Source organism: Oratosquilla oratoria, chromosome 18, assembly GCF_046742065.1.
Source record: "Oratosquilla oratoria isolate Oo_2021 chromosome 18, ASM4674206v1, whole genome shotgun sequence".
Lineage (NCBI taxonomy): Eukaryota > Metazoa > Arthropoda > Malacostraca > Stomatopoda > Squillidae > Oratosquilla > Oratosquilla oratoria.
In genome coordinates, this window is record NC_134794.1 from 23,380,834 (window position 1) to 23,389,938 (window position 9,105).

Consider the following 9,105-nt stretch of genomic DNA (forward strand, 5'->3'; position numbering starts at 1 on the left):
AGAAATTCAGAATCGGGAAATATAGTACAGACAAGACCAGACCAATTAAGATTAAATTCAGGTCACAAACGACGGCAGAGAATATCTTGTCCAAAACAGGGAAACTAACAACAAGTGAACAATATAAAAAGGTATGGATAAAAAGAGAAATGAATAAAGAGGAAAGAGAGGAGGAAATAAGGAAAAGACATGAAGCTAAGAAAAAAAAACGAGACCAGAACGGAGACAGAAAAACAAGAATTCTACTGGAGAGTAGTGAATATGAAATTGAAGCAATGGAAAATAACAGAGAGAAACACAAAAGAAACAGAGAATACAATGGAAATAACAGAAAGCTAAAAGTATCCTACACAAATATAGATGGATTAATAATAGGACTGAATGAACTGAACAAATATCTGAAACAAAAAGATCCTGACATAATGGGAATTGTTGAGACAAAATTAAAAGGTCCACTACCACCCAACAGCATAGGACACAATGCATATAATTATTGGATTAGAAACAGAGAGACAAAGCAAGGGGGTGGAGTTATGTTCCTGACCAAGAAGGATATAAGCGTGAAGAGTGTCACATATAGAGTAGAGATGATCATGATAGAAGTAGAAGATAGAGATAAGAAGAGCAGAAAGTTTGTAATAAACTACGTGCCCCCAAAAACAGCCTCGTGGGAAGAGAATAAACATAAAAGCATGTTAGAAAACACAAGAATAACACTAAACTAGATAATGGAAGATGGAGGAAGAATAGTTATGATGGGCCACTATAATTGCAAAGAAATATGCTGGGAAGAGATGACCGTAAAGGGTGGAGAAGATTCATGGGGAAGTGTTCTACTTGAGATGATTATTGACCACACAATGACACAATGGATCCAAGAGAACACTAGGTATAGAAATGAAGAAGAACCATCGAGACTAGACCTAATAATCACATCAGAACCTGAAATAGTGGAAAAGATAGAATACCAGGCACCAATAAGCAAAAGTGACCACATATTGATAGAACTGGAACTAAATGAGAAAAAAATACATGAAAAGAAATGAACAATATAGAAAAAGAAGAATGATGTATGAAAAAGCAAATTTTGATAAAATAAGAGAATTCTTCCAAAATGAAAACTGGGAAAGAATACACAAAGAAGATACAACAGTAGAAGAGAAATGGAATATTTTGACAAAAATCTATAAAAAAAAAAAAAGGAGTAGAAAAGTATATCCCAAGACAAAAACAAGAAAAAGAATATGTAAAGTGCTGGTACAATAAAAGTTGTAGGGAGATGAAAGACAAATGAGACAAAGCTTGAGCCAAATGGAAGAAAAACAAAAGACCAGAAAAATGGAAAAGATATACTTGTTATAGAAATGAATATGTACAAGCGTGCAGAGAGGAAAAGAGAAAATATGAAAAAGATGTCATAGAAAAGTGTAAAGATCAACCAAAAACATTATACAGATTTGTAAACAACAAATTGAAAAACAAACAAGATTTGGAGAAATTAAGACAAGGAGGAGTTGAATACACAGAGGAAATTGAAATGGCGGAAATTATGAACAAACATTTTAAATCTGTGTTTACAAGGGAGAACATACAACCTGAAGAGATTGAATGGAAAGAGAAAGTCCCTCCCATGAAAGAAATAGAAGTAACAAAGAATGAAATATTGAAACACTTGAGTAATCTTGATGTCAGAAAATCGCATGGACCAGATGAAATAGCAAACTGGATTTTGAAAGAATGCAGGAATGAACTGGCAGACATAATACATAGCATAATAAACAGTTCCTTGAAAGAAGGTAAAGTTCCAGAAGATTGGAAAAAAGCAAATATAGTACCCATATATAAAGGAGGAAATAAAGAAGACCCTAACAACTATAGGCCAATCTCTCTAACAAGTACAATAGCAAAAATTTGTGAAAGAATTGTCAAAAGTAGATGGGTAAAATATTTAGAAAAAAACAACGTGCTAAATCCAAGACAATTTGGATTCAGACAAGGACGATCATGCGTCACCAATTTAATATGTTTCTATTCAAGGCTAATAGATATAATACAAGAAAGAGATGGATGGGCTGATTGTGCATTTCTAGACCTAAAAAAAGCTTTTGACAAAGTACCACATAAGAAGTTGCTTAAGAAATTAGAAACTGAAGGAGGAATACAGGGCAAACTGCTTAATTGGATGGAAGACATTTGCAAGAAAGGAAAATGACAGTAGTGATAAGAGACCAACACTCAAAATGGGATGAAGTAATAAGCGGTGTTCCGCAAGGAACAGTTCTGGCCCCAATAATGTTTGCTATATATATTAATGATATGGATGAAGGAATTGAAAGCTATATGAGCTTCTTTGCAGATGATGCAAAACTACTGAAAAGAGTGAACATGGAAGGAGATTGTGAATCACTACAGAGTGTTCTAAATAAAGTACAGGAATGGAGTAGGAAGTGGGAGATGGAGTTCAATACAAAGAAGTGTAGTATAATGGAATTTGGAAAAAGCAAAAACAGAATAACAGGATCATATAAATTGGGAGAAGAAGGAATAAAAAAAGTAGAATATGAAAAGGACCTGGGAGTCATTGTTATGAATAATATGTCACCTGAGAAACATATAAATAACATTTTTGGAGAATCTTATAATTCAATAAGAACAATCAAAGTTGCATTTACATATCTGGATGAAGAAATGGTGAAGAAAATTCTAATCACCCTGATAAGACCAAGATTGGAATATGCAGCAACGATATGGTCACCAAGTACAAAAAAAAATGTATAAAAAATCTTGAAAGAATACAAAGAACAATTACAAAATTGGCACCAACACTCTCAAAACTATCATATGAAGAGAGACTAGCAAAACTTGAACTACAGACACTAGAGCAAAGAAGAGAGAGAGGAGATTTGATAGCTATTTACAGAATCATGAAAGGCATAGAAATTACTGATAGAGAGAATCTGATAAAATGGGATGATAGAAATACAAGAGGACACGGAAAGAAAATAAAAAAAGACAGCTATAGAAGAGATCTGAAAAAGAACACCTTTCCTCACAGAGTGATAGACAGTTGGAACAAGTTAGATGAGAAAGTGGTGTGTGCAAAAACAATACATGAATTTAAAAATAGTTTAGATAAAATGAGATATGAAGACGGTACACCACGAGCATAGCTCTCCTTCCCATAAAATACAACTAGGTAAATACACACACACACTTCATCGAAAGAACGGCGTAGAGGACGTTCTGAAGAAAAAGTGAAATTTTCGTGGATCCCAAAGCAAAGGAAGTACCTATTGTATATACAGGGTGGGGGGAAATTGTTCGTGGTGTGGTGGGAAAGTGAGGAAAAAGGAGAAGGGGAGGGATTACTGAGGGAAATGGAAGGAAATGAGGAAGGGGAGGACTTGGTCCAAGAGGCCAGACGGCTTGTAAACAAACGCCGAACTGATGATTTGGATTTAGATGATGGGACTAACAAAAATGTAAAGATTAGAAACATAGATAAGAGCAGTACAATGGAAGGTGAGGATAATAATTTCCAAGGATTTAATGAGGGGGCGGCGGATACCAACCTCCCCCGACTGGCAAAACTGGAGGAAAAAATTAAAAAAAATGACTGAACATTGGGAGATTAGGTTTGGTAAAATGTAAAAAATTGCAGAGAGAGTTGAAAAATTGGAAGAACTAGAGAAGGTGAACAAAAACTTAACTGATGAAATAGAAGAACTAAAAAGACAGTTAAGAGAAGTAAAGGAGGAGAATGAAGAATTAAAGAGGAATAATAAAGAAAACAAAGAGGTCATAGCTAAAGAAGCTAAGGGTTGGAAGACAATCCAAGAAAACAGTAAAGTTGCATTTACTGATATAATTAAACAGCAAATGAAAGAACAAACTGAGGACTCAGTTATCAAAGTGATGAGACAGAAGGAGAATATTGTAAGAAATGTATAATTATATTGGGAATGGAAGAGAAACATAACCCAGATAGAACCTCAAGAATCAAAGAGCTAAATGAAAAAGTAAGCAGTTTACTACAATTAGTTCAGGAAGATGAACCAGAAATAATGAAACAAATCGAAGAGAAGTTCAGACTCGGAAAGTATAGTACAGATAAGACCAGACCAATTAAGATTAAATTCAGGTCACAAACGACGGCAGAGAATATCTTATCCAAAACAGGGAAACTAGCAAAAAGTGAACAGTATAAAAAGATATGGATAAAAAGGGAAATGAATAAAGAGGAAAGAGAGGAAGAAAAAAAGAAAAGACTTGAAGCTAAGGAAAAAACGAGAACAGAACAGAGTCAGAAAAAGAGAGATTCTATTGGAGAGTAGTAAATATGAAACTAAGGCAATTCGACATACAAGAGAAAAATAAAAAGGAAACAGAGAACACAATGGAAGTGGCAGAAAACTAAGAGTGTCTTACACAAATATAGATGGATTAATAACAGGATTGAATGAGCTGAATGATTATTTGAAGGAAAAAGAACCGGACATAATGGGAATTGTAGAAACAAAATTAAAAGGTCCACTACCACCCAACAATATAGGACATGATGCATATAATTATTGGATTAGAAACAGAGAGACAAAGCAAGGGGGTGGAGTTATGTTCCTGACTAAGAAGGATATAAACGTGAGGTGTGTCACATATGGAAAGAATACAGTAGAGATGATTATGATCGAAGTGGAAGACAGAGATAAGAAGAGCAGAAAGTTTGTGATAAATTATGTGCCTCCGAAAACAGCCTCGTGGGAAGAGAGTGAACATAAAAGTATGTTAGAGGACACAAAGATAACATTAAATAAGATCATGGAAGATGGAGGAAGAATAGTTATGATGGGCGACTTTAATTGCAAAGAAATCTGCTGGGAAGAGATGACAGTAAAGGGTGGAGACGGCTCATGGGGAAACGCTCTACTTGAGATGATTACTGACAATACAATGACACAGTGGATACAGGAGAACACTAGGTATAGAAATGAGGAAGAACCATCGAGACTAGACCTAATAATTACATCTGAACCTAAAATAGTGGACAAGATTGAATATAAAACACCAATAAGTAAAAGTGACCACATATTGATTGAACTGGAACTAAATGAAGAAAAATACATGAAAAGAAATGAACAATATAGAAAAGGAAGAATGATGTATGAAAAAACAAACTTTGATAAAATAAGAGAATTCTTTCAAAAAAAAAAAACTGGGAAGAAATATACAAAGAAGAAACAACAGTGGAAGAGAAATGGAATATTTTGAAGAAAAAAAATACAAAAAAAGAGTGGAAAAGTATGTCCCAAGACAAAAACAAGAAAAAGAATATGTAAAATGCTGGTACAATAGAAGTTGTAGGGAGTTAAAAGACAAAAGAGACAAAGCTTGGACCAGATGGAAAAAAGACAGAAGGCCTGAAAAATGGAAAATATATACTTGTTATAGAAATGAATATGTACAAGCGTGCAGAGAGGAAAAGAGAAAATATGAAAAAGATGTCATAGAAAAGTGTAAAGATCAACCAAAACTATTCTACAGATTTGTAAACAACAAATTGAAAAATAAACAAGATTTGGAGAAATTAAGACAAGGAGGAGTTGAATACACAGAGGAAATTGAAATGGCGGAAATTATGAACAAACATTTTAAATCAATGTTTACAAGGGAGAACATACAACCTGAAGAGATTGAATGGAAAGAGAAAGTCCCTCCCATGAAAGAAATAGAAGTAACAAAGAACGAAATACTGAAACACTTGAGTAATCTTGATGTCAGAAAATCGCATGGACCAGATGAAATAGCAAACTGGATTTTGAAAGAATGCAGGAATGAACTGGCAGACAAAATACATAGCATAATAAACAGTTCCTTGAAAGAAGGTAAAGTTCCAGAAGATTGGAAAAAAGCAAATATAGTACCCATATATAAAGGAGGAAATAAAGAAGACCCTAACAACTATAGACCAGTCTCCCTAACAAGTACAATAGCAAAAATTTGTGAAAGAATTGTCAAAAGTAGATGGGTAAAATATTTAGAAAAAAACAACGTGCTAAATCCAAGGCAATTTGGATTCAGACAAGGACGATCATGCGTCACCAATTTAATATGTTTCTATTCAAGGCTAATAGATATAATACAAGAAAGAGATGGATGGGCTGATTGTGCATTTCTAGACCTAAAAAAAGCTTTTGACAAAGTACCACATAAGAAGTTGCTTAAGAAATTAGAAACTGAAGGAGGAATACAGGGCAAACTGCTTAATTGGATGGAAGACATTTGCAAGAAAGGAAAATGACAGTAGTGATAAGAGACCAACACTCAAAATGGGATGAAGTAATAAGCGGTGTTCCGCAAGGAACAGTTCTGGCTCCAATAATGTTTGCTATATATATTAATGATATGGATGAAGGAATTGAAAGCTATATGAGCTTCTTTGCAGATGATGCAAAACTACTGAAAAGAGTGAACATGGAAGAAGATTGTGAATCACTACAGAGTGATCTAAATAAAGTACAGGAATGGAGTAGGAAGTGGGAGATGGAGTTCAATACAAAGAAGTGTAGTATAATGGAATTTGGAAAAAGCAAAAACAGAATAACAGGATCATATAAATTGGGAGAAGAAGGAATAAAAAAAGTAGAAAATGAGAAGGACCTGGGAGTCATTGTTATGAATAATATGTCACCTGAGAAACATATAAATAAGATTTTTGGAGAAACTTATAATTCAATAAGAACAATCAAAGTTGCATTTACATATCTGGATGAAGAAATGGTGAAGAAAATTCTAATCACCCTGATAAGACCAAGATTGGAATATGCAGCAACGATATGGTCACCAAGTACAAAAAAATGTATTAAAAAACTTGAAAGAATACAAAGAGCAATTACAAAATTGGCACCAACACTCTCAAAACTATCATATGAAGAGAGACTGGCAAAACTTGAACTACAGACACTAGAGCAAAGAAGAGAGAGAGGAGATTTGATAGCTATTTACAGAATCATGAAAGGCATAGAAATTACTGTTAGAGATAATCTGATAAAATAGGATGAGAGAAATACAAGAGGACACGGAAAGAAAATAAAAAAGACAGCTATAGAAGAGATCTGAAAAAGAACAGCTTTCCTCACAGAGTAATAGACAGTTGGAACAAGTTAGATGAGAAAGTGGTGTGTGCAAAAACAATACATGAATTTAAAAATAGTTTAGATAAAATGAGATATGAAGACGGTACACCACGAGCATAGCTCCCCTTCCCGTAAAATACAACTAGGTAAATACAACTAGGTAAATACACAGAATTTTTTTCCTTTATGATGACGGTATCCAGAAATGGTAGGGATCTGTTGACCTCGTGCTCTACAGTCGACTGAATTTTAGGTTGTACTTGATGATTCGGGATAAGATGTCACTAATGTTGGTGTCTTTGTGGAGGAAGAGAAGGCAGTCATCCACGTATCTATACCACTTGCTGTCGTTTGGGATGATGTTCATGTATTCTTCTTTTTCCAGTGTATGTATAATATATGTATATATATATATATATATATATATATATATATATATATATATATATACACACACACATATGCATATATATATATATATGTATATATATAAATGTATATATGTATGTACATATACATATATATATACATATATATATATATATACATATATATATATATGTATATATGTATATATATATATATATATATATATTTATATGTACAGTATATGTATATATATATCTATATATATATATATATATATAATATATATATATATATACATATATACATATATATATATATATATATGTATATATGTATATATATATATATATGTATATATATACATATATATATATGTATATATATATATATATATATATATATATATATATATATAAATCGGTGGTTTCTTCATCCCCCTCTCATCACATCATTTAGTGTCTCTTTACAGCACGTAAAATAGGATAATGTTATTTTCACCTCACCATAACATTAATTAGAAATTAAGCTTCTATGAAAGTTATCTAGACTTATCTAGGTTAAATTAAATTACAGAATCTTTGTATGGAATAAATGAAGCCTCAATTTAAAGTTGAGTTATATTGCAAGTGATAGAATGGAGTTTCTTTCCACGTTCCTTTGAAAATAGATTGTAAGAACACTGAAAGCCGTAAAGGAAGCTGATGAAAATTTCAAATTGATCTAGCAATCACTGCGGAGCAGGGAATGATATGAGCAATCTAAAGTGAACTTTATTTTACCCAATTAAACGTGAACAGAAAGTGATGATATATATATATGTATATATATATATATATATATAGATATATATATATATCTATATATATATATATATTGTCATCTCAGTTTAAATGGGAAGAGGAAAGTATTGAGGAATTGGATCCTAAGAGATGCTCATTACTGTAACTTTTTAAATTTAAATTTAGAGTATCTAAAACTTACTCTCTAACGCTATATTTGTGTTGCTTTATTCTAACATTTAATTCCTTTGTTAGAATAAAGCAACACAAATATAGCGTTAGAAGTGGTCAAACGTCCAACGCGTTATTTGTCCATCTTAGGGATTTTAACCATTGTATCAATTGGAATGAAGCTAAAGTAATTGTCAAAAGTAATTCTTATTTGAATAGAAACATCATAGAATCCAGTCTGATCAAGAATACATTTGTTAATAATTTAAATTTAAGTCAAGGATTATACAAATTGGATGAATTTATCATAACAAAAATTGTAAACCAAATGTCCGGACACTTGAGCCAATATGGCACTGGGAGAGATCCACCTTAACCTTCTGAGTATTTATACTTGTCTCTTTTATGTATCTATACCTTGAAAATGTCTGAATAGACGAAAACGCTCGGTCTCATCTCTTTCATTTTCCCAGTGGTTTTTCTGCATATATATATATGTGTGTGTGTGTGTGTGTGTGTGTGTGTGTGTGTGTGTGTGTGTGTGTGTGTGTGTGTGTGTGTGTGTGTGTGTGTGTGTGTGTGTGTGTGTGTGTGTGTGTGTGTGTGTGTGTGTGTGTGTGTGTGTGTGTGTGTGTGTGTACTATAAAAAATAAACT